At 37.6% G+C, this 27,647-nt stretch overlaps 1 pseudogene; it reads left to right on the forward strand.

Annotated features, from left to right (window-relative positions):
* The first annotated feature begins 293 nt into the window (after positions 1–293).
* On the forward strand, positions 294–23,236 carry LOC136227268 (large ribosomal subunit protein uL6-like; annotated as a pseudogene).
* Positions 23,237–27,647: the final 4,411 nt, after the last annotated feature.

A 27,647-nucleotide genomic window follows, 5' to 3' on the forward strand; every position in this document is an offset into this window, starting at 1 on the left:
AAGCGTACATACACTTAAGAATACTAAAAGGCGTCTTTATTACTATCAATGAATGAGAATAAATACAATTAAATGGTAATTAACAGTTATTAAAGGGAATTATGAGGTTTTGAAAGATAATGGAGAATTTATAACAATTAAAAAGAAAAAGAGTTGTTATTTTTAATAAAGGTAGAGGATAAATATGTCATTTGCAGATGGCATTAAGCAATAAGTAAATAGTATATATATAGTGTTGGAGATTAAGATTTTAAGGTTTTGTAGTAGAGAAGTAAAATCACAGCGTCTCCTTCTCCCAATCTAAGAAAATGAAGACGATCCTTTCCTCCGAGACGATGGACATCCCCGAGGGTGTCAAAATCAAGGTGAACGCCAAGGTAATTGAGGTTGAGGGGCCTCGAGGAAAGCTCACCCGCAACTTCAAGCATCTGAATCTCGATTGGGTTATGCTTGGTTTGCCTCTAGGAAGACCAGCGCCGCCATTCGTACCGCTCTTAGCCACGTCGAGAATCTTATCACCGGTGTCACTAAGGGATACCGTTACAAGATGAGATTTGTGTATGCTCATTTTCTGATCAATGCTTCGATCCCAAACACCAATAATGCAATTGAGATCAGAAACTTCCTTGGGGAGAAGAAGGTACTTATTTCACTTCACATAGTGTATGTTTTACTGTTTAAATTGATTATTATTGGGATATTCTGTTGAAACACCGTTCCACAAGATTTTGATTTGACAAAATCATCTAAGTTTAATCCATGATTAAGAGACAATTAAATTTAAGTGCTTTGATTTAATTGTACTAATCCGTTTGTTCAATATTGAGTATAAATATAAATGCAAAAAGAAATAAAGATTAAGACATGACAAAGTCAGCATGAGAACACAACACAAGCTGAGTGAAGAGCAACTCAGCATAAGAGATGATAAGTCTTCTTCAGAATAAAAATGAAGCTAATCCAAGAAGCTGAGTAAAATGAAGCTCAGCACAGAAGAAGTCTGCTCCAAGGAATAGATTCTACAAAACGAAGCTGGCCATGGAAGCTGAGTGGAAAAAGAACTCAATATGAGTATTGGTGAAAATCAAAGACAAATGATTATCGAAATGAAGCTGGGTAATCTTCAGGATAGCTTGAATGATCCGTTAGCTAAATGACAAATTCGACAACTGTCTGCACCAATAATAGAAGCCTTGAATTACGCAAAAGCCAAATTCCAAGATGCATGGGTCAACTGTTCGATGCTATAAGACAAACTGCCGCAAGAAGACAAAGTCTGTAGGAAGAAGACAAATCTAACGTCTGAAGAATTCAAGAGACAGGATTGGCCTGCACATCTGAAGCTGACCAGAAGTTGTCTCCCCAAAAGAGTCGTTTAGGACTCAACGGACAAATCAATTTCAAATGATTTCTTCCTCACATTTCAACTATAAAAGGGACAAAGATATCATTTGGAAGATTGCCGATTTACAGAAAATTACAAGTGAGAAAGATACAAATTCAAAGCACTCAAAACAAAAGAGAAAGCTTACACCAATCTTCTATTATTTGTGTAAATGCTAGATTGATTGTCTATAACCATCTAAAGTGTTCTTTATCTTAAAAGGAACAAGTTTGTGATCAATTGTAATATTGAGAGTGTGTATGCTGAGTACTTGGTATTAAGTACTTAGTGGTAGAGAAATCTAAGTGCTGGGTTGTAGCGCTCAGTAGGAGTTGAGTAGACGAATAGAGGAAGGTACTCTTGCATATTCAACTGCCTGTAACCGGTTTGTGCTCTACCCTTAAAGAGCTCAGTATTGGATTCTAAATGCCCGGAGGATTCTAGGGACTGGACGTAGGCAGAGAAGCCGAACCAGGATAAGTGATCTTGAGTAATTTCTAACTCTCTTAAAAATATATATATATGTGTGTGTGTGTGTGTGTGTGTGTTGCTTGTTGTATTTACTCAGCATATAAACTGATTGAAGCTGACACTGAGTAAATTGGAGTGCTGAGTTGGAAGCTGACCACAAAAGTGTCAATTCCCAACTCTCAAGTGAAACAGTCTTAGTCAGTATCTGACTAAAGCTGTCTTACATAAAAGAACGACCAAGCTGACCAAAGCCGAGTTAATAAACTCACCAAAATTATTAAGTCAGCAAGATTAATTAGCAAAAAGTTATATTAGTTCCTAACCCCCCCTTGGAACTAATCACATGGGACCAACAAGTGCTATCAGAGCCTAAGCTCACTGCTCAAAGATATAACTATCTTGAGCGGATCCCAACAAATGGCTGAGAACAGCACTCGTTTCCTTCCCGGGAACCAAACAACACAGATACTCCCTGAGGGATTATCAATTAGTCGGCCTCCCCTATTCTTTGGATCCAATTATACATTATGGAAGAATAGGATGAAGAACTTTATTCAAGCCACAAACATGAGTGCATGGCTTGCAATAGTTCAAGGCCCATATGTGTCATATAAAACTGTTGACAATGAGAAAGTTGTTAAGAGTGAAACTGAGTGGTCAGAAGATGACCTTGGAAAACTTCAAAATAATGCTTCGGCTATCAATATGCTTCACTGTGCTTTAGATGCTGCAGAATACAATAAGATTTCAGGTTGTGAGTCAGCACAGAAAATTTGGAAGAAGCTTGAGGTGACCTACGAAGGCACAAGCAAAGTCAAGGAATCAAAAGTAAATCAACATATGAGATTATACGAGCTGTTCGAGATGAATGATAATGAGGACATCTCGGAAATGAATGCTAGATTTACCAATATTATAAATGAGCTGAAAAGACTCGGAAAGAACTTCACTGAGGAAGAACAGGTGAAGAAGATCTTAAGAAGTCTCCCCAAAAGCTGGCAGGCCAAAAAGACTGTTGTTGAGGAAGCACAGGACCTGACTACATATAAGTACGATGAGCTGATCGGATCGTTGCTGACTCATGAAATCTCAATGAAAAACTTCGAAGCTAAAGAGAAAGAAAAGTCAGAAGACAAGAAACAAAAATCACTTGTCATGAAAGCTGACTCGACCGAAGCTGACTCATCAGACGATGAGGAGATGGCCATGTTTACACGAAAAATGAAGAAGCTGTTTAGGAAGAATGATAGGAACAGCAAGAGGTCGTTCAGAAGAAATGACAAATACAAAGCTGAGCCCAGCGACAACAAATATAAAAAGGACAGCTCAAAGCTTGTCACATGTTTTGAGTGCCACCAAACTGGGCACATCAAGTCAAGCTGCCCGAACCTCAAGAGAGACAAAAAGGGAAACAAAAAGGCAATGGTAGCAACATGGAGTGACAGTGATGAGTCAACATCATCCGAAGCTGATGCAAATGAAACGGCAAACATATGCTTCATGGCCGATGATGCTGACCACTCTCAATCTGAGCAAGTTGACCTCTCTGATGAAACTGACCAGGAGGTACACACAATGAGGTAACATCCCTACTTTTGCTTAGAAATCATATGATAAACGCCCTGAGTGATTTATATGCACTAACTAAAAAGTGCAATAAGAAAGTAAAGGCACTCAGCAGGCGGTGTGATGAGATTGAAGAGGTCAAGCTGAGTGACATCCGATATCTTCTCCAAGACAACTCAACTTTGCATAGCAACATGGAAATTATGCACAAGTTTGTCTCGGAGGTCCAATCAGATTCAAAGAAACTAAAAAAGGATGTCACTACCTTACAAAGCCAAATACGAGGCTCAAATAAAAATAAACCCCATGCTGAGTACTCAAGTACTAGTCAGCATAAACAGTTCACACAATGTGACTGTTGCGGGAAAAATGGACACACAAGAGAAGTGTGTTGGTACAATAAGCGGACTGTCCAATGTGACTACTGCGGAAAGAAAGGACATACCACAAAGGTATGTTGGCATGCTCAGCACAATAATGCTGACCACCCTCAAAGGGTAATTCATTGTGACTTCTGTGGTAAAAGTGGCCACACTATCAAAGTATGCCGTCACAAGTTAAAATATGACTTTGCACCTATTTATGCTAACAAACAAGGACCCAAAAAGAATTGGGTACCTAAAGATGAATAGTCTAAAATGCAGGTGAGCCTGAGATGCGTGGAGAAATCAAAATTATGGTATATAGACAGCGCATGCTCGAGGCACATGACTGGTGATGAAACTCAGTTCATCACACTGGAGCTTAAACGAGGTGGAAGTGTAAGCTTTGGAGACAATAAGAAGGGTAAGATAGTCGGCTCAGGTACTATCGGAGGTAACCCAACTATTGAGTCAGTCTCCTTAGTTAAAGGTCTGAAATACAATCTGATGAGTGTAGCTCAGCTTTGCAAGAGCGGCAGAAAGGTTGTATTTGATGATACTCAGTGTCAAATAATCGAGGGAAAAACAAACGAATTGATTTTAACTGCCCCTTGTATAGACAATGTGTACATGCTGAGTTTGGAAAAACAGTTTTCTAAGAATATATGCTTAGTGTCTAAAGAGGATAACTCCTGGCTATGGCATAGAAGACTTGGTCATGTAAGCATGGACCTTCTTGCCAAATTAGCTAGAAAGCAACTAGTTGAGGGACTGCCCAAACTTAAGTTTGAAAAAGATCAATTGTGTAATGCTTGTCAGCAAGGCAAACAAACTAAAAAGTCATTTCAAAGTAAAAATATTGTCTCAACCAAGAGACCATTGGAATTACTACACTTGGATCTTTTCGGACCTGTCCAGCCACTCAGCTTGGGAGGTAAGAAATTTTCCTTAGTCATTGTAGATGATTTCTCTCGGTACACTTAGATCATCTTGCTGAGTAGCAAGGATGAAACATTTGAGATGTTCACCACATTGATAAAAAGGATTGAAAATGACAAAGACCTAAGAGTAGCTCATATTAGAAGTGACAATGGTGGAGAATTCAAAAACCAACAGTTTGATGAATTCTGTGAAACCAGTGGTATTGACCATAATTTCTCTACTCCTAGAACAGCTCAACAAAATGGGGTTGTTGAAAGGAAGAACAGAACAATTGTCGAAATAGCTAGGACAATGCTGAGTGAAAATAGGCTTCCAAAGTATTTCTGGGGTGAAGTTGTCCACACTGCATGCTACATTCTCAATAGGGCTTTAGTTAGACCTATTCTTAAGAAAACCCCATATGAACTTTGGAAAGGACGAAAGCCCAACATTGGCTACTTTCGTGCCTTTGGGTGTAAATGTTTTATACTCAACACAAAAGATAATCTTGCAAAATTTGATGCCAAAGCTGACGAAGCAATCTTTTTAGGGTACTCAACTAACATCAAAGCATATAGAGTATACAATAAACGAACTCAGGTTGTAGAAGAGTCTGTCCATATTGAGTTATAAAGCTGACCCTGCAGGAAAGTCAACTCAGCTCACTGAAGATGAACCAAGCTCAGCTTCCGCTGATCAAAATGGAGCTTTTGAGTCATCAATACAAGGGCTGACCAAAGGTAAGCAAGAGATTGAAATAACCTTTGCTGACCAATCCATTCTTGCAGAGATTGTAGAAACACCTATTCCAAACAACTCAACATTGCCCAAAGAAATAAAAATCCCAAGAGGACATTCAGAGAAGTCCATTCTTGATGCTGCTGAAAACAAGCTGATGACAAGAGATCAGCTTAGAAAATATCTCAGCAACGTTGCCTTCGTCTCAGTACATGAGACAAAGAATTTTGCCGATGCTGACCACGATGAATATTGGATCAACGCTATGCAAGAAGAGCTTAATCAATTCACAAGAAATGAGGTATGGGATTTAGTACCTAAACCTATGAATCAAAAGACCATAGGAACTAACCGGGTCTTTAGAAATAAACTAGATGAGCAAGGCAATGTAGTCAGAAATAAAGCCCGACTTGTAGCCCAAGGCTATAGTCAGTAAGAGGGCATTAACTACGGTGAAACCTTTGCACCCGTTGCTAGGTTAGAAGCTATACGAATACTGTGTGCCTATGCTAGTTTTATGAACTTTAAATTATATCAAATGGATGTTAAGAGTGCATTTCTTAATGGCTTTATAAACGCGGAGGTATATGTTAGTCAGCCTCCAGGGTTTGAATATCCAAAATTTCCAAACCACGTTTATAAACTCAAAAAGGCCCTATATGGCCTAAAGCAAGCTCCAAGAGCTTGGTATGAGAGGTTGACCAACTTCCTGCTGACTAGGAATTACGTCAGAGGCAAAGCTGACACAACATTGTTCATTAAGAAAAGGGGTAAAAATACCCTACTTGCACAAATTTACGTAGATGACATAATTTTTGGTGCTACTGACGATTCTATGTGCAAAGAGTTTAGCAAACGGATGCAAACTGAGTTCGAAATGTCTATGATGGGCGAACTCAACTTCTTCCTTGGACTTCAAATCAAGCAAGATAAGAATGGAATCTTCATAATTCAGTCCAAATACGCCAAAGAAATGTTAAAGAAGTTTGATATGGAAGAATGTAAACCCATATCAACCCCAATGGGTACTGACACGGTCCTTTTGTTGGTGTGCCCTGGTTCTTAGGCATTGGTTCATGTATATTGTATTATGCTTTTTGATTATTCTTGCATAGATACACTATTTGTGTTACAGTAATAAAGGCATTAATCTAGTTCATTTATATCTTGTGCTATAATATGAATAGAGAATCCATTGATTGATAATCGTATAACCATATCCCAAGTCCATTCTATCATGGGAATGATTAGGACTACGGACTTGTATATTCGACGACTGTATGGTAGTAATTGATACTAGCCATAGCACTTGATAAGTCAGTTGTGAATATGGGTACATGTTGTATACATGTGACTGGATCGATCCGCCCGAGAAAACTACATGGTGGTTGTGTCGTTAGTTTTCTTAAGTAGGTCTCTAACTGTCTTCAGACCAGATTTCATTATAATATCAATATTGGATCCGGTTCACTTTGACATACGCCTAACAGGTCTGTAACAGGATGCCAAATACGGGTATGATTGGGTGAACAGGTGAACACATTAGTATTGATAGTGAAGTGATGGAATTACCACTCACATAATAGTGAGATGATATCACAGGCCACTTGATAAGTGAGATTGATAAGTGTGTGGCCACACCCTGATAAGTAGTTTACTTATCGGATTCATTAATCTACTTAAGATCAAGAAATATCATAAACATCAGAGAGGATGACAGCCGCCATGCCTCTAGTTTATAATATCGATATCAAATGGTAAAAGAAGTTAAAAGATAACTACAGGGTCTCTGCATCTTTAGACTGCTGAAACTCTGTCTTAGTTAGGGGCAGTAATGGTTTGCTAGAACCCACTTACTGTCTGTGGGTCGTGAGCCCACTGCTAGCTAAGGACAGTCCCATAGGATCGTGCACATCGAACATCTGAGTTAGAACTTATAGAATGGTAAATTGGAGAGATGAAATTAATTAATTGATTGATAGTAAAACATCAAGGTAATTAATTGGTGGTTAATTAATTGAGTAATTGATACTTTGTATCAAGGTAATTGATTAATGGTCTTAAGTGTTGAGTATTTAATTGATTAATTAGTTTACGGGATGTAATTAATTAATTTATAAATTAATAAAATTGCATTCGGTGAATAATTAATTAAACTAATACGTTAATTTATTAATTAGTGTTGTTTGTTTAATTGGGGTAATTAAATTTAATCTAATCATAATTAATTGCATAGAATAAATATTATTGGTATTTATTTATGTAATTAGATTATGATTGGATTAGTTTTGTAATTAACCAATTAACCCCTAAACCAATTAGGTCTAGAAATACACTATATATAAATTAAAACACTACAACCCTAATTAACTACTATTGAAATTCGGCCACCATATGCTATATACATGTATGTATTCGGCCAACCAAAATATTAAGGCAGAAAATCAAAACTGATTTTCGCATAACCACTAAGATTCATATAGTGGATTTTTGGGAAAATTTCGAAATCTCTCCAGTTCTTCCTCCGTTCTTCGGCTAGCACCGGTTCTGGCTCGATAGCTGTTCGTGCACCTGAATACAGAGATCTTACTACTTTATGGATTCTTCAGCCGTCTCTAGAAGAGACAGTCCGGGTATGTTTATATCCCTAAACGGATCAAAAGGTTTTATTTAATCAATGGTTAACGGACAAAGATCAAACTAAAGGGATTAGAAATAAATTTTAAACCGCAATTCCGCTGCGCTACAGTTGATTAACTGGCAATAATCCCTAACAGTGGTATCAAAGCCATGGTTTAGTCCGTTTTGATTGGTTGAAAATTAATAAGATTTGGTTTTTATTATTTTTCCAAATCAAGTTTTGAAATTTCCTATTAATTCCTCGTATAGAATTGTTCTAGGAAGTTTTCTAATTTTATTTCTGTCTGTATTTTTTTTGTTTCGTTATGAGATTATTTTTTTAAAATAATAAATTAAATAAAATACAGCAGCCATTTTTTTTAAAACAGAAAAAAAATAGTCCGGGTTCGCGGAACGGTAATCGCGGGACTGCTGTCCGTGGACAGCAGCCCCGCGGCTGCTGTCTGGCGGACAGCGGCACTGCTGCTGTCCACGGACAGCAGCCCCGACTGCCGTCCCTGAACGCGAAATCACCGAATTTAGTTTTAAATTTGGTGTTTGGGACAGATTTAATCTTTTAAATTTTTCTCGGGTAATTTTAATTAAATCTGGGTCCTAATACCGTTTAATTTATTAAACATGTTTTGAATAAAAATTAATTGGTATTAAAATGTTTTTGATTGGCATGCATATTTAATTTTAATCGAATTGATAATTTGTATAAAATTGAATATGGTTAATTTGTGAAATTGGCCCAATAGACCGTGACACCGGTTTAAATTGGGAGGGCTAAATTTTAGATATGTGACGATCCTAAAAATTTAGTGGGAGCGAAATTGTAATTTTGTATTTAAATGGATGTTAACCGTTTGAGCCTTTATGGGCCTTAGTCACATATGGTAAAATTGGCGATTTCACCCTAAGTAACTCGGCTTAACTTGATTAGATGATTTTGGAATGCCATGATCATGCATTATATTTATATGTCTTACCGTGCAACAATGTGTTATAGAGTTCTATGGGCCCTAAATTAAAGTCGGTTTGTAATTTAATTTATTTTGGGAAATATGGCCTGCGTGCCATTCTTTTATTAATGTAATTTTAGAATAGGTTCTATTTATAAAATTCTAATTGATCGTGAAGAAGCCCAGATGGTCCAAGCCCATGGTGGGAGCCCAAGGAGACTTAAAGCAAGCCCGTGAAGATTAGATAGTCTATCTAGTTTCACTAGGATGTATTATAAGGCCCATAGAGTCTCTATGTTTATTTTGGTTATATAATTGCTTAGTATAACATGAAATATAAGTAGCAACGATCACCAGATCATCACCCGCGATAATTATATGTTAAAGCCGTGTCACTTAATTAATCCGGATAATGAAATATTGAGTCGCTTAAAAGTGCTTTCCAGATTCACACCTCTTCCTCCCAAGTAGTGCTACAGTGTATAACGTGCCCTAGCAGGTATGCTGTAGTAATTAGTGGGCCGTCGAGGGTTAGGATACTTCGGTATGGCTAACACGTGTATGGTGGTTGGACTCAACGTGGGTAGCATTAGCTCAGAGTGGGCCCTAAGCACAGATGGACTAAGTGTCACAAAGCCCATCAAACCAAGAGTCCTTGCGGAGGATTGGATAGTTTATCCTACCAAATCGTCAATGGTCGACGGCGGAGCCCTAGCTCGGTCTATTATTGATGGATTGTGGATCTTGGTCAAGACAGCCAAATAAATATCACCAATAACAAATTAAAATGGATTATTAATTTGATCTTTGGCTTAAGCCCTTTATTCTAACTCTAATGTAATTTTTCCACGTAGATAAAAATCACCAAGTTACATAAAAGAAATAATGAATGCAACAAGCAACAACTCACTCAGACCACTCCTGGAAAAGGAAAAACTTTCAGGGACTGATTTCCTTGACTGTCCTATGAACTCACAAAAGGTTTGTAGACACGAGTGGAAGGGATCTGTACTGATTGCTACCTTACCAGCCAACAAAGGGAACACACCTAAGGGAAATGCCAAGTCCAAGTCCAAGGCGAACGCCCAAAAGGCTAAGTCAAAGACAAGGAAGGCGGCAGCTCCTAAAGGTAGGTTGGCCTTGGCAGATGATATCTGTCACGAGTGTAATGAGAAGGGACACTGGAAGAACACGTGTCCGAAGCTAAGGGAGAAACAGAAGGCTAAAGCTTCTGGTTCTGGCATTTATGTTGTTGAGATAAATCTGGCTATTTCTACATCTTGGGTTTTAGACATTGGATGTGGTACTCACATTTGTTCAAATGTGCAGGGACTGAGAAATAGGAGGTTGTTAGGATCTGGTGAAGTGGATCTTCGAGTCGGCAATGGTGCTCGTGTAGAGGCCTTGGAGATCGGAGATTACACTTTAGAGATGCTTACTTGTTTAGTTTTAGAACTTAGAGATTGTTGTTTTGTACCTGCAATGCGCAGGAATATTATCTCAGTTTCTATGTTGGATATTTCCGGTTTTAATTTTAATATTGGACGTGGTAGGATTTCTATACATCGTGGCAATATTGTTTATGGAACCGCATTTCTAGAAAATGGTTTGTATATCCTTGATCTAAAACGTAGTGAATCAATCTATAACATAAATGCTAAAAGGATTAAGACTAATGAACTAAATCCTACATATATCTGGCACTGCCGTCTTGGCCACATAAATGAGAAACGCATAACTAGGATTTACTCTAGTGGAGCGCTAGGGTCATTCGACATGCAGTCTTATGACACGTATGAATCTTGTTTAAGAGGGAAGATGACAAAGGCGCCTTTCACCAAAACTGGTGTAAGGGCCACGGAGCTATTGGAGCTGATACACTAAGATGTATGCGGTCCAATGAGCACTAGTGCTAGATCTGGTTTTCTGTACTTTGTTACCTTCACAGATGACTATAGCCGATACGGGTATGTGTATCTGATGAAACATAAATCTGAAACTCTTCTAAGATTCAAAGATTTTAAAAATGAAGTAGAAAATCAACTTGGCAAGAAAGTAAAAGCGCTCCGGTCTGATAGAGGGGGCGAATACTTGAGCCAAGAGTTTGTCTCATTCTTGAGAGAGTGTGGGATTGTATCCCAACTCACTCCTCCTGGTACACCCCAATGGAATGGAGTGTCAGAAAGGAGGAATAGGACCCTACTCGACATGGTCCGCTCAATGATGAGTCAAGCTTCTCTCCCTATCTCCTTTTGGGGATTTGCTTTGGAAACTGCTCCTCATATAATTAACAATACACCGAGCAAGGCAGTTGAAGGAACACCATATGAATTATGGACAGGCCGAAAGCCCAACGTTTCCTTCATGAAGATTTGGGGTTGTGATGCACATGTCAAGAAATTGATGAGTGGCAAACTAGAGTCCAAATCTGTCAAATGCCAGTTCGTGGGTTACCCTAAGGAAACTAAGGGTTATTACTTCTACAACCCAGCCGAGAATAAAACATTCGTGGCCAGGTTTGCAGTCTTTTTGGAAAAGGAATTCCTTTCCAAAATAGACAGTGGGAGCAATATTGATCTCGCTGAGATTCAAGACTCACCGACTCCTACAGCAGATGCTGAGGACGCTCAGGTAACTGATTTAGGTCCTCAAGAAATTGAGGAGGCTGAACCAGTTACACAGGAACCTAGAAGGTCTGATAGGACACGTCATTAACCCGAAAGGTACGGTTTTATCGTGACCGATGATGGGGACATAATGGTCGATGACCAGGATGAGCCCAAGACTTATCAAGAGGCTATTGAAAGCCCACAATCAGATCAATGGCGTAAAGCTATGGAGGCTGAAATGCAGTCTATGCGTGATAACCAGGTGTGGAACTTGGTGGATCCACCTCCGGGTGTTAAAACAATTGGCTGCAAGTGGTGTTTCAAATTAAAAGCCGATAACACCTTCAAGGGGCGACTGGTGGCAAAAGGTTATAGACAAATCCAAGGAATTGACTATGATGAAACCTTTTCACCAGTTTCTATGTTCAAATCCATTAGGATAGTACTAGCCATAGCTGCATGGTATAACTATGAGATATGGCAGATGGATGTTAAAACCGCTTTCCTGAATGGGAAGTTACTGGAGGATGTCTACATGACACAACCAGAGGGTTTTATCGATCCGAAGTATCCTAACCGAGTATGTAAGCTTCAAAGATCCATTTATGGATTGAAGCAAGCATCTAGGTCTTGGAATCAGAGATTCAATGAAGCCATAACTGAATATGGTTTCGTGCAGAATCTTGATGAACCTTGTGTGTATATGAAATTCAGTGGGAGCATATCCACTTTCCTGATATTGTATGTCGATGACATACTGCTCATTGGAGGAGATATACCAACACTGCAAGGAGTGAAGCAGTGGTTGAGTAAATGCTTCGCAATGAAAGACTTAGGAGAAGCCGAAACGATCTTAGGGATCGGGATCTACAGAGATAGATCCAACAGACTTCTAGGCTTGAGTCAGGCAATGTACATAGACAAAGTTCTTAGAAGATTCAGCATGGACCAGGCTAAGAAAGGATTCATGCCTATGCGCCATGGGTTGAAACTTGGTAAGAAAGATTGTCCTCAGACAAAGCAGGACAGAGAGAACATGGAAAAGGTCCCATATGCGTCAGCTATAGGATCTATCATGTACTCTATGTTATGTACAAGGCCAGATGTTGCATTTGCATTTAGCATGACTAGCCGGTACCAGTCAGATCCCGGCAAGGAGCACTGGAAGGCAGTTAAGGCTATCCTAAAGTACCTTAAGCGTACCAAGGATCTCTTTTTAGTTTTTGGTGGGCAAGAGGAGCTGGCAGTATCAGGTTACACTGATGCAAGTTTCGAGACTGATGAGGACCAGAAACAATCACAGTCTGGTTATGTTTTTCTCCTGAATGGCGGTGCCATTAGTTGGAGATCCTCAAAGCAGCCTACCATTGCCGATTCTACAACGGAAGCTGAGTACATAGCTGCATGCGACGCTGCAAAGGAAGCAGTTTGGATCAAGAAGTTCATAACTGACTTAGGTGTAGTTCCTACTATCCTAGGTGCAGTTGATGTTTTATGTGATAACAACGGTGCCATAGCACAAGCACTCGAGCCCCGATCACACAAGAGATCCAAACATGTACTTAGAAAGTTTCACCTCATCCGGGAGATCCAGGCGAGAGGTGACATTACATTACAGAGAGTTGACACCGAGAACAATGTCGCAGATCCGTTTACCAAGGCACTTGCACAGCGCCTACATGATGGTCATACTAGATCTATAGGGATTAGGGCAATGCCTACTTGGAACTAGTCCAAGTGGGAGACTGTTGGTGTGCCCTAGTTCTTAGGCATTGGTTCATGTATATTGTATTATGCTTTTTGATTATTCTTGCATAGATACACTATTTGTGTTACAGTAATAAAGGCATTAATCTAGTTCATTTATATCTTGTGCTATAATATGAATAGAGAATCCATTGATTGATAATCGTAAAACCATATCCCAAGTCCATTCTATCATGGGAATGATTAGGACTACGGACTTGTATATTCGACGACTGTATGGTAGTAATTGATACTAGCCATAGCACTTGATAAGTCAGTTGTGAATATGGGTACATGTTGTATACATGTGACCGGATCGATCCGCCCGAGAAAACTACATGGTGGTTGTGTCATTAGTTTTCTTAAGTAGGTCTCTAACTGTCTTCAGACCAGATTTCATTATAATATCAATATTGGATCCGGTTCACTTTGACATACGCCTAACAGGTCTGTAACAGGATGCCAAATACGGGTATGATTGGGTGAACAGGTGAACACATTAGTATTGATAGTGAAGTGATGGAATTACCACTCACATAATAGTGAGATGATATCACAGGCCACTTGATAAGTGAGATTGATAAGTGTGTGGCCACACCCTGATAAGTAGTTTACTTATCGGATTCATTAATCTACTTAAGATCAAGAAATATCATAAACATCAGAGAGGATGACAGCCGCCATGCCTCTAGTTTATAATATCGATATCAAATGGTAAAAGAAGTTAAAAGATAACTACAGGGTCTCTGCATCTTTAGACTGCTGAAACTCTGTCTTAGTTAGGGGCAGTAATGGTTTGCTAGAACCCACTTACTGTCTGTGGGTCGTGAGCCCACTGCTAGCTAAGGACAGTCCCATAGGATCGTGCACATCGAACATCTGAGTTAGAACTTATAGAATGGTAAATTGGAGAGATGAAATTAATTAATTGATTGATAGTAAAATATCAAGGTAATTAATTGGTGGTTAATTAATTGATTAATTGATACTTTGTATCAAGGTAATTGATTAATGGTCTTAAGTGTTGAGTATTTAATTGATTAATTAGTTTACGGGATGTAATTAATTAATTTATAAATTAATAAAATTGCATTCGGTGAATAATTAATTAAACTAATACGTTAATTTATTAATTAGTGTTGTTTGTTTAATTGGGGTAATTAAATTTAATCTAATCATAATTAATTGCATAGAATAAATATTATTGGTATTTATTTATGTAATTAGATTATGATTGGATTAGTTTTGTAATTAACCAATTAACCCCTAAACCAATTAGGTCTAGGAATACACTATATATAAATTAAAACACTACAACCCTAATCAACTACTATTGAAATTCGGCCACCATATTCGGCCAACCAAAATATTAAGGCAGAAAATCAAAACTGATTTTCGCATAACCACTAAGATTCATATAGTGGATTTTTGGGAAAATTTCGAAATCTCTCCAGTTCTTCCTCCGTTCTTCGGCTAGCACCGGTTCTGGCTCGATAGCTGTTCGTGCACCTGACTACGGAGATCTTACTACTTTATGGATTCTTCAGCCGTCTCTAGAAGAGACAGTCCGGGTATGTTTATATCCCTAAACGGATCAAAAGTTTTTATTTAATCAATGGTTAACGGACAAAGATCAAACTAAAGGGATTAGAAATAAATTTTAAACCGCAATTCCGCTGCGCTACAGTTGATTAACTGGCAATAATCCCTAACACCTTTGTGCTGACGAAAAGGGTAAGTCTGTAGACAGCAAGTTATATCGAGGTATGATAGACTCTCTACTTTATCTTACTGCCAATAGACCTGATATTCAGTACTCAGTATGTTATTACGCAAGATATCAAGCTGACCCCAGGGAATCTCATTTAATAGCTGTAAAAAGAATTTTCAGATATTTGCAGAGCTCAGTTAATGCAGGTTTATGGTATCCAAATACAAGTGACTTCACACTGATTGGATATACTGATGCTGACTATGGACGAGATAAGCTAAAACGAAAAAGCACTTCAGGAGGATGTCAATTCCTAGGAAGCTGTCTGGTTTTGTGGTTCAGTAAAAAGCAGTCATCAGTAGCCCTGTCTACAACTGAAGCTGAGTACGTTGCTGCTGGAAGCTGTGTGGCCCAAGTCCTATGGATTAAGCAACAGCTTGAGGATTATGGCGTCAAAACAGAAACAATAGAAGTCAAATGTGACAACAAGAGTGCCATTGACTTATCTAAGAATCCAATCCAACACAGCAGGATGAAGCATGTCAGCATAAGACACCACTTCATAAGAGACCATGTACTCAAGGGTGAGATCAAGCTGACCTACGTTTCAACAAATGAACAGCTTGCAGATATCTTTACGAAGCCCTTGGCTCGTGAGCAATTTAACATACTAAGGGAAGCTATCGGTATGTCTAATCCTCTTCAATAAATTCTATGTGCCAAATTAAATGTTGAAGTGATTACCATGCTGAGTGATTTGTGATAATTTAGTAATTGTTGCATGCTGAGTTAAGAATGACATGAAATCACCCTAAGCTGAATAGACATACATGCTGAGTGATTTTTTCTATGCTGAGTTACTAAGTCCACAAACAACTATCCTACGTAAAACTGACTACTCAGAATCACAAACGTTTGATATTCTTAATGCTGAGTAAAACCCATTTAAAACATTAAATGCTGGCACGCGCATTAATAGCCACCTGGGATAACATAAGCAATAATAAGAAAACCCATGCGTCGAACCTGTCATAAATGACAGAATCTCTGTCGGTTGATAATCTCGAGGTTAAACGGCTAGTTCAACGAATATGATCATTTAGCACCTCTATAAATAGTGGAAGTTTCCCCACTTATCAATCTTTACACATGAAATCTTTGGCATTCAAATCCATCTCTCTGAATCCCAAAATCCTCTCAAAGAACTCATAGTAATGGCGAAATCCCAAAATCCTTCTGGTGGCGGCAACAACGACGACCACACCGATGAAAACCCTAAGTCTCCTCCTCAACAAGGTCAGCACGACCTAACTCCAAACAGAAACCCCAAAACTGACCTAGCAACCTCTTCAAAGAAGAAGAAGAAGGATAAGCAGCCGAATGAGAAATTCTTCGTCAAGGTGTACCCAAGTGTGAAGAATCATGAGGTTCTCAGATGTAGATGGTTCTCCCCAAGCTTCATAACACATGAGCAACCGTTTTGTGAATGGATGGCGAAAAACGGATGGGCTGGACTCTTTTCGCTCGCTGGAAGAACCTACCCTAGGTTAGTACGTGAATTCTACTCCAACCTCTATGTTGATGGAAGTGATGCTGACCATCTAGTCACTCACGTCAAAGGTAAGAAGCTCACCATTACCCCTTCCTATCTCGCAACCTTGCTAAACCTTCCAAACACCGGAAAGGAATTCAGGACCACTAAGGAAAAGCTTGACCACACAGCCACCTTCTGTAAACCTGAGGGACACAAAGGGGAAATACCCAGAACATGCATGGGGCAAAACCAAAAGATGGCGCACTATATACTAACCAACTTTATCTTCCCAAAGTTCAACGCAGCATCATCCGCTTCAAACTTCGAGCAGTGCTTCATTTGGCACATGCTGACCTACAACCCTCTCAACATACCCGTATTTCTGGTAGGAGCACTCCAACGAAGCACTATTAAGCTCAGGTTGGGTTCCCTTATAACCCGAATCCTAGAAGATCATCAAGTTGACTTGATAAATGAGACAAAAATGGTGGGAACTGAGATTACGGCTGCGTTATTGTTTGGATTAATATATAACCAACCTATCAAGCCTAAGAAGGGAAAAGGGGTCATCGAGTCAGCTCAGGGAGAAGCTGAAGGGAAAGCTGAGGGGGAAGCTGAGGGGGAAGCTCAGGAGGAAGATGATGCTGAGCTACCTCAGGAAGAAAACATCACTGTAGCCGCAGCTGCTGTCCAAACCAAGCGAGAAAAGAAACGCAAGGCAATCCAAACCAGCTCAAAGGATGTTGATGCTGTCCCCAAGAAAATTCAGGTTGTCTCTAAGGGGAAGAAAATTGATGCTGACCAAGGTAAGTCAGCAAAGAAAAGAAAGAGGCAAGATGAGCCTGAGGAGCTAGAAGGTGAGGAAACCCCTCTGAAGAGGAAGAAGAAAACTACTGAGCTGAGCCCAATTGAAGCTGTTCCTCTTGGATTTGCAGTTCCTGATGATTCTCACTTTATCAGAAGCCAAGAGATTGACCTTGAGCAAATTCCTGCTGATCAAGAAGCAGAAGAACTAAGCAGTGATGAAGATCAGCATGATACTGATGAGGATCTTGAGCAATATCAAAAAGCTCATATTGAGCAAGAACAAACAGGCAATATTGAGCATGTTGAAAGTCCAGCCATACAGGATGAGACGGGCGATGCTGAGCTCCCAGAGCAAGAAATAGTCAGGGAAGGGCTAAACACTGATCTCGGAATAGAATCATCTCTTGATTCCATTCCTGCTGACTCACCTCCTCCACAAACCAGAAAGTTAAGAAGGCTTAAGAAGAAGGCTTACAAATCTCCAGCTATTGACCTCCTGGATGATTCGCCTCCGAGGGATGAAATCACGGACCTTACAACTACTCACTTTAGGTTCTTCTCATCACATCCTGAGCCCTCCATACAGGAAAACCAAGCCTCTGTTACTCATACCGAGCAACACGCCAAGACTCCAGAAAATCCAAACCAAGCCGTGCAGGAACTCGAAGTCCTAGCTGCTCAGGGAGACAAGCAGGCTAAGGAAAATCCTACTCAACCTGAGGTGCCTCTCCCTGCACCGACTCAAGACCATGTTGAGCAGGTAATTCTCTCTGCAGATCCACCTCCTTCCCATCCTATTTTGCAGAACATTGAGCAATCAGCTCCTGCTGTTCATCCACATCAAAGTCCAGCTGCTGATCATACTGGCACTTCTACTCAAGGACAGCACCAAACACCTCCTCAATCAGGTGGTGCAAGAATTCTGGCCACTGAGTTAAATCCTGAGGCACAAATTGCCTATCTTCATGCAACTGAGTCTGGACGTCGCATCATTGACTCGACTCAACATCTTCTCCAGGATTTGAATAACTCTCATGCCGATGCTGCTGGTTCCGCAAATGCTGAATCATAAGAACTTTCATCTGTCACTCAGCTTCTCAATGAGATCAAGAATCTCAAAGACTTAGTAAGTGTCATGACCTCAGTCCAAACCCAGCAACCTAAGCAAGAATCCTTTGTCAAGCTGACTGAGCTAATATTGATGATGGTGAATCACATGAATTCACTTCAAGGACAGATCAATGCCTTACCTTCCATCAACACGGGCTATGCTACCTCTGCTGAGTTAGATCATTGCTTTACCAAACTGTCTTCTAAGTTGACTGGTGCTCGTGATCTTCTCTCTTCATCTTCCCAATGCACGATGGATGAAATAAGTGAAGCTGTCCGTCTTCTGAATCTGAGCAAAGAGGAGATGGAAACTGACATGGTCAAAACCAATACCATTCTCCAAACCACTCAAATCCTATTTCGCCATGTGCGTCATACAAACGCTCAGCGTGACATCTATGACAAGGCTATCATTAGAATGTACCATCAATCCTATGCCCAGCTAGCGGAAGCAATGTCCTGGTTCGCTAAGTCACAAGAATACATGCTCAGCATGATCAGCTCGTCCATTCGCGTCCCAGGTTCCGTTCTGGATGATGGAGTTCCAGTGCTTGATGGGTTGTTTGAAAGCACGAAACGTCTCAAGGCATACTCGGTCAAACTGACTCGTGCTGCTCTCAATGACACCTTCATTGCTCCTATGCCTGATGGTGGAAAAACGGGGGAGAAAAGACGCGATGATGGAACTCAGCAAGACACAGGTGAAGCTTCAGGCAGTAAGCAGCGGCAAGACAAAGGTAAAGGAAAATTGTATCAAGCTGCTCATCAATCACAAGTTAATAGGAAGCAATAGCTTAGTCAACTTAGGACTTAGCTTACTCTGTATTTATGCTTGATGACTCGAATATATGTTAAGTATCCTTTCATTCAATTTGACTCAACTATATGCGATGCTTATTAATTTATGATATGTGCTGACCTGTCTAAAAATTGAACAAACAAATTCAAATTAAAATACTCAGTATACACTAACTCTGATATCAAAACTATTCGTTATATCAAACTGAGTAAACATTGAACTCTTCTGAAAATTGAGTGAATCTTAGAAAATCTAGGATTGAACTAAGTCAGTATAAACATGTCCTCTCTAAATTACTTAGAAGGTTTAGAGTTGAGTTAAGTCAATATATGCAACCCTTACGGGGGAGTAATTTCAGAAGAATAAAATGCAATTCAATCATGAAGAATTTCAATACTGAGTTCCATAAATTAAATATTTTGCCAACATCAAAATGGGGGAGTTTGTTGAAACACCGTTCCACAAGATTTTGATTTGACAAAATCATTTAAGTTTAATCCATGATTAAGAGACAATTAAATTTAAGTGCTTTGATTTAATTGTACTAATCCGTTTGTTCAATATTGAGTATAAATATAAATGCAAAAAGAAATAAAGATTAAGACAGGACAAAGTCAGCATAAGAACACAACACAAGCTGAGTGAAGAGCAACTCAGCATAAGAGATGATAAGTCTTCTTCAGAATAAAAATGAAGCTAATCCAAGAAGCTGAGTAAAACGAAGCTCAGCACAGAAGACGTCTGCTCCAAGGAATAGATTCTACAAAACGAAGCTGACCATGGAAGTTGAGTGGAAAAAGAACTCAGTATGAGTATTTGTGAAAATCAAAGACAAATGATTATCGAAATGAAGCTGAGTAATCTTCAGGACAGCTTGAATGATCCGTTAGCTAAATGACAAATTCGACAACTGTCTGCACCAATAATAGAAGCCTTGAATTACGCAAAAGCCAAATTCCAAGATGCATGGGTCAATTGTTCGATGCTATAAGACAAACTGCCGCAAGAAGACAAAGTCTGTAGGAAGAAGACAAATCTGACGTCTGAAGAATTCAAGAGACAGGATTGGCATGCACATCTGAAGCTGACCAGAAGTTGTCTCCCCAAAAGAGCCGTTTAGGACTCAACGGACAAATCAATTTCAAATGATTTCTTCCTCACATTTCAACTATAAAAGGGACAAAGATATCATTTGGAAGATTGCCGATTTATAGAAAATTACAAGTGAGAAAGATACAAATTCAAAACTCTCAAAACAAAAGAGAAAGCTTACACCAATCTTCTATTCTTTGTGTAAATGCTAGATTGATTGTCTATAATCACCTAAAGTGTTCTTTATCTTAAAAGGAACAAGTTTGTGATCAATTGTAATATTGAGAGTGTGTATGCTGAGTACTTGGTATTAAGTACTTAGTGGTAGAGAAATCTAAGTGCTGGGTTGTAGCGCTTAGTAGGAGTTGAGTAGACGAATAGAGGAAGGTACTCTTGCATATTCAACTGCCTGTAATTGGTTTGTGCTCTACCCTTAAAGAGCTCAGTATTGGATTCTAAAAGCCCGGAGGATTCTGGGGACTGGACGTAGGCAGAGAAGCCGAACCAGGATAAGTGATACTGAGTAATTTCTAACTCTCTCAAATATATATATGTGTGTGTGTTGCTTGTTGTATTTACTCAGCATATAAACTGATTGAAGCTGATATTGAGTAAATTGGAGTGCTGAGTTGGAAGCTGACCACAAAAGTGTCAATTCCCAACTCTCAAGTGAAACAGTCTTAGTCAGTATCTGACTAAAGCTGTCTTACATAAAAGAACGGCCAAGCTGACCAAAGTCGAGTTAATAAACTCACCAAAATTATTAAGTCAGCAAGATTAATTATCAAAAAGTTATATTAGTTCCTAACCCCCCCCCCTTTGGAACTAATCACACGGGACCAATATATTCCTCATTGGTTTATGCTTCTGCGGCTTTTACAGCTCCAGTAGAAGAGAAAAAATGATGTTTGATTGTTTTGGGTGTTTATTGTGTTTGGTTGCTTATTATCCTTACTATTTAGATTCATCATTTATGTTAGGGCTTGGTCCTGTGGCTTTGAGAGCCCAACCTGAAGGGGAAAGAAATATTCTTACTTGTTTTGCTGCTAATTGTGTTTGGTCACTTGTTATTACTTGAAATTGATTGTTGTAAATCCTCAATTGGGTTGTAATCTGCTGACTTTTGAGAATGAATGATAGACTAACATGTCTTGTTTCTCAACAGTACTGATTTGGGGTTGCTAATATTGATTATTGGCTGTTTCAGGTAAGGAAAGTTGATATGCTTGAGGGAGTCACTGTTGTTCGATCTGAGAAGGTTAAGGACGAGTTAGTCTTGGATGGAAATGACATTAAACTTGTGTCCCGTTCTGCTGCCTTGATAAACCAGGTTTGCTCTCTCCCTATGTATGGTACATTGTTGGTTTAATGCTGTAGTATCATACTGTATATATTATGCTGCATTTCCATTATTTGATAATCTTGTAATGCGTGTTACTTGTACACATATGTTCGCTGGAAAAAAGTTTGAAATTGCATTGAGTTCAGTCTTGTTTGACATGCTCGCATTGAGCTTTAGTACTCTTGTAGCATATGTATACATTATAGTATGGTATTATATATACTATAGTGCATTTCTATTTGGGCAAAAAGCATCCTAAGGCCCCTAATCTTTCATTGTTTGGTGTATTAAGCCCTCGATCTTTTATTTAGACACATGAAGCCCCTGATCTTTCATCATTTGGTGCATTAAGCCCTCGATCTTTCATTTAGACACATTGAGCCCTTGATCTTTCATATATGGATGCATTAGACCCTTCAGTAAATCAATTAATATATAGGTTTATTAAGGGCATGTTTGGTTAGGTTTATATAACTGCAGCGTTTCGCATTTTCTCTGGACACTGCAACATTTTGGAGCTTTTCACGAAAAGCTCTTTTCATAAACAGTTGTTTGTAGTTACTTGTTATTGATAAAATTACCCTTCTTATTTCCACAAAATGTGCTTCAATTTTAACATTATTTTTATTTTTAGAACATAATTATCGAAAAACAAGGTTTTATTGTGTTCAATAAATTTTTTATTTTTTATTTAAATTATTTTTATTAATTTATATAATATATTTTTTATTTTAGAATTTGTTATTTTTAGAACATCATTTGTTGTCACACCAAACATGCCCTTAATAAACCTATATATTAATTGATTTATGGAAGTACCTAATACACCCATATATGAAAGATCAAGGGCTCAATGTGTTTAAATGAAAGATCGAGGGCTTAATGCACTAAATGGTGAAAGATCAGGGGCTCAATGTGTCTAAATAATAGTTCGAGGGCTTAATGCACCAAACGATGAAAGATCAGGGGTCTCAGGATGCTTTTTGCCTTCTATTTGTATGGCATCATTGATAATCTTGTTTACCTTGAGATATACACATACCAGCCAACAAAGTAATTTTCGCCAGCTAAAACTTTGATTTTCAGCCTTGTTTGACATACTTGTTGAGCTCTATCAGTCTACTAATAATGTAATTTGTAAATCACATCAAGAAATTGCATTGAGTTTAGCTTGTTTGATATACTTGCTAAGTTTTATTCATTTACCAAGTATGTAATACATGGAATCCAAGTATTGTTTGTTGCTGATGATCAGTTGACTATGATTTATCATTCTTTAAACTGTCAACTTCACTCTTTGGATTTTACTCCTTAAGAATGCTCATCTGCTTATGAATGAAATTTTTAACATTCTGACTATTTTTGGACAGAAATGCCATGTTAAGAAGAAGGATATCAGGAAATTACTTGACGGTATCTATGTAAGTGAGAAAGGAGCAGTGGTTGTGGAAGAAAATTAGAAATTGTTTCTCAAAAGCTATAAATTTGAGTTTTCAGGAATTTTATTCATGTTAATATTTTAATAAAATTTGAGATAGTGTTGTAAAGGAGGCAATCTGTTTAAAATTCAGGAATACAAGTTTGAGATAAATGGTCCTTGGGGGTAAATTACATACGTGGTGTACAACCTTTACCTGTTATCACACTTTGGTGTACAACCTTCAATTTTGCACACTAAAATGTACAACCTTTTAGTGACTTCCCACTAAAGTGTACAGCCGGTAATTATGACCGGTCAACGCGGGTCAAACTGCCAAATCATCACTTTTCAACTAATTTCTTTAAAAAAATGGGACCCACTAAATATATAATTACCATCCCACCCTTAAATAATTATCTTCATATTCATATATCTAACTCATCTCTCTCCTCCATTTTTATACTTCTTTCTCTCTCTTTTCTTTTGTATCATCCGATCTCTCTTCCATTTTCACACTTCTTTCTCTCTCTTTCATTTTTATCACCCTCTCTCTCTAAATAAAATATCCCCTCTCTAAACTAAATATCTAGGCTAAATATGAAAAAGGCAAATTTGCCTCCTGCTGAAAAACCCAAAATAAATTTGCCTCTTGGAAAAGCTAAAAAAAATATCCCTCATGCTGAATTTTTTTTTGGCTAAATAATGGAATCGAATCGAATCGTTTTTAACTCATATAATTGAAGTTATAAGAATAATTGAAATTTACTATGCATTATAGGTTTGTTAAGGAAAAAAAGGCGTGTTTCTGAAAAACGGTTAAAAAGTACGATAATGGAGTAAAAGTGAATCAATAAATGCAAATTAGCGTATCGGAAGCTCCTTCGTCTTCTTGTCGATGGAGCTCAATTCTACAGAGTAAAAGTAGAAGACCTTTTGAAGAGACTGACTGGTTAAGCTTCTTACGATTCTCAATCAGAAAACGAAAAGCTTCGTCGGCAGTGAACATAGGACGTCCATCTTTGCCGCGAGTGAAAAGGAGAGAAGCTAAAACACCTCCACTACCAGAGCCATCTACAACATCAAAGTAATTAGAAATTGAAGCACTGGAATTTCCAGATTTCCAGCGAAGGCAAGACTCCAAATGAGAAAGTGACTTGGCGGCAAGAATACCGGAAGTAGCGTCGCCTCCGTCGATGGAGAGGACTCTGACTCTAACTTCAATTATATGAGGATTCTCTTTCTGTTTCCTCTCAGGATCGTCGACCATGATAATCATTCCGATTCCTTTCTCGCCAGTGAACTTGCTGTTTCCTGTAAGTTTTTTAATTATGTTTTCGTCACTGATTTTGGAGTATTGATTATAACTGAGATGAATTGGTTAAGGAATATTGATTTTGGATGAGATGAATTAATTAAGGAATATTGATTTTGTAACCGCGGGCTGATAATTTGACTGAGCTTGAATGGGTTTCACACTTTGTGGATGATTCTCTCCCGCAATTTCCTGTTCTCTACCTCTTGAAATTAGAGAAACACTTTAAACCTGAACCGCAACCCGTTTTCATATTTAGCCATGAATATTTAGTTTAGAGAGAGGACATATTTTATTTAGAGAGAGAGAGGATGATACAAATGAAAGAGAGAAAGAAGTGTGAAAATGGAGGAGAGAGAGGGTGATACAAAAAAAAAAAGAGAAAGAACTTAAAAATGGAGGAGAGAGATGAGTTAGATATATAAATATGAAGATAATTATTTTTTTTTAAAGAAATGAGTTGAAAAGTGATGATTTGACAGTTTGACCCGCGTTGACCGGTCATAATTACCGGTTGTACACTTTAGTGGGAGGTCACTAAAAGGTTGTACACTTTAGTGTGCAAAATTGAAGGTTGTACACCAAAATGTGATAACAGGTAAATGTTGTACACCATATGTAATTTACCCGGTCCTTGAGATGAGGCTAAACTTTGTTTTGATATAACAGATTGAGATTCCTTTGATGATGTATGAATCCAAGGAAACATAGATTTATTAGTGGAAATTTTGTGTTGATTTCTTTTCTTTATATTTTTATATTGCACGTATAATTCAACATTGAATTAAACAAATTATGTGGTTTAATACTTCGATACTTCATAATATTGCGGGATGTATGTTATGAGGGATAAATGGGGTGAGATATGGATAAAAAATCCAAAATTCATTTATTCTTCCATGTTTGTTTAAGAGATAAGGGAGATATATAAAGAGGTGTAATAAGCTTCTACAATTTTAGTGAGATAGAAACAAATCGATATTATTATGTAACTTAAGTAGTGTTAATATAATAAAATGTATTATTTTATCCCTATCCTTATTTCGCAAAAGAAACATGGAATAAGAATTTCCAATCAACATTTATCTTTTACTTTTATTCCCGTCAAATATCAAATGTCATTTTTATGTTTTGTGGCGCTGCACTAATAGGTTTATCAGGCATGTCTCCTACCGAGTGTTTAGAGCACTCGATACAAAACATGTTAAGTGTCGTTTTTATGACAAAGATGACATGCATCGTGCTTTATGTTGGGGTTTTTTATGAACACCTAGTACTTATAATAAAATCCTGTTAACTATCGCATTAGGGGCGACTCCAGCATTTTAGGGGCCCTAAGCATCTATTATATATATATATATATATATATATATATATATATATATATATATATATATATATATTACAATTCTATAAAATTCAAAATTTAAATTCAATTGCTGCTCATCCATGACTATATTAATAATAATTTGAGGATTAAAAATCTCATCAACAACAACCATGATTCAGATTCACATTATTAACAACCACATTATTAACATTCACGAGGTTCAAATTTTCATCAATCACACATGTTCTCAACCAAATTCTCATCAACACTTTCACTATCAGCTAACTTTGACAATATAATTACAGGTTTTGGTATCACTATCAGTTAAATTTGTCTCTCTTTTCGAACTTTCCGAACCAAAATTTCTTTTACCCATCATAATAATATTGGCAACACTAAAGTTGATAAAGAATTCCTACATAATTTATTTATTTTATCTAAACATCAATAAAGAATTTAATAAAGGATAAATAATTTATTAATCCCTTCCTTTTTAACTAATACACTGTTGAGTCCTTCTATTTTAAAAAAACATATTATACGATCTCTATCATTTGTCACGGTTAACTCTTTGATCGTTACTAGATTTAAGCCCGTGCAATGCACGGATTATATGATTTTACTATATTAGATAAATATAATTTTTATATTAAATATTAACCAAGTTTATAATTAAATAGATGTCACCTACTTGTCAAAAAAAAAAAAAAAGATGTCACCTATTGTGTCATTCTTCAACTTGTGAGGATTTCTATAATCAAATAATCTTTACTATGACTTTTCAGTTACGTTTTGTAACACTAATTTCTTCAATGTAGTTATATGTTGAAAACATGTTTTACTAACTTACAGAGTTACACTCAAACAAAAAGGCTAGATTGGAATTGACAACTCAATATGCTTGTGTACTGCAATTATTATTGAATTAAAGGTCAATTTGACCCATAAAGTTAGCGCAGTTCTAGTTTAGCTCAAATCAAAATTTAAGTATCAATTCAGTCCCGAAGTTAGTAATATTTAACAAATTAGTCCAAATTTAATAAGTTTTTAGATATTAAAATTGATTGTATTTAGAATAATTTGTCAAATATTACTAACTTTTAAAACTGAATTAGTACCTAAATTAATTCAGACCAAATGGACTCTTAATTCAATTATTTATGATATTTAAGCATTTAAATTAAAAGTATTTTTCTCTTTAATTTATAAAATGTGAGAAATTTACAACTCCACATTTAATATATTCAAATATCACCAGAAAATGAAAGTAGCTGCTACGGAGATGTGGTTCAATTGCTCCCAAAGAAACATTGTTAAGCTTGACGGTTCAAATCTGCTAGTAGTTGCTTCATCTATCAATATCTCAAACTGTCGAGATTTCATTAGAAAATGAGAAAATAATAATACAATGCCTCTTCAACCTAATACTAAATGCTCTTTAGCTCGTTTTTCACTCTATGTTCTAAGTTGAAAGTTGGAAAGTATCCAATTAGAGAAATAATAATTTCATGAAACAACTCAGAATTGCAGCCCCATCTCTAGATGCATTTGAAAAAAATATTCAGATAAGATCAGAAAGGTTACAATCCAAATACCCTAAAACTTCACTTAGAAAATCTTGCCAGACCAAATTTTGCAATCTTGAATCCTTGTAGCAACTAAGGAGTATTAACTGTATTTGCATAATTTAGAGTTTATTTGTTCAATAATATCATCTTAATGACTTGATTATAAACTACAATGAGCATCTAACAAATCTAGCATTTGATATTGTCATTAATAGGTGAGGCATCATCATTAAGCATAAAA

Source organism: Euphorbia lathyris, chromosome 4, assembly GCF_963576675.1.
Source record: "Euphorbia lathyris chromosome 4, ddEupLath1.1, whole genome shotgun sequence".
In the NCBI taxonomy this organism is placed as follows: domain Eukaryota; kingdom Viridiplantae; phylum Streptophyta; class Magnoliopsida; order Malpighiales; family Euphorbiaceae; genus Euphorbia; species Euphorbia lathyris.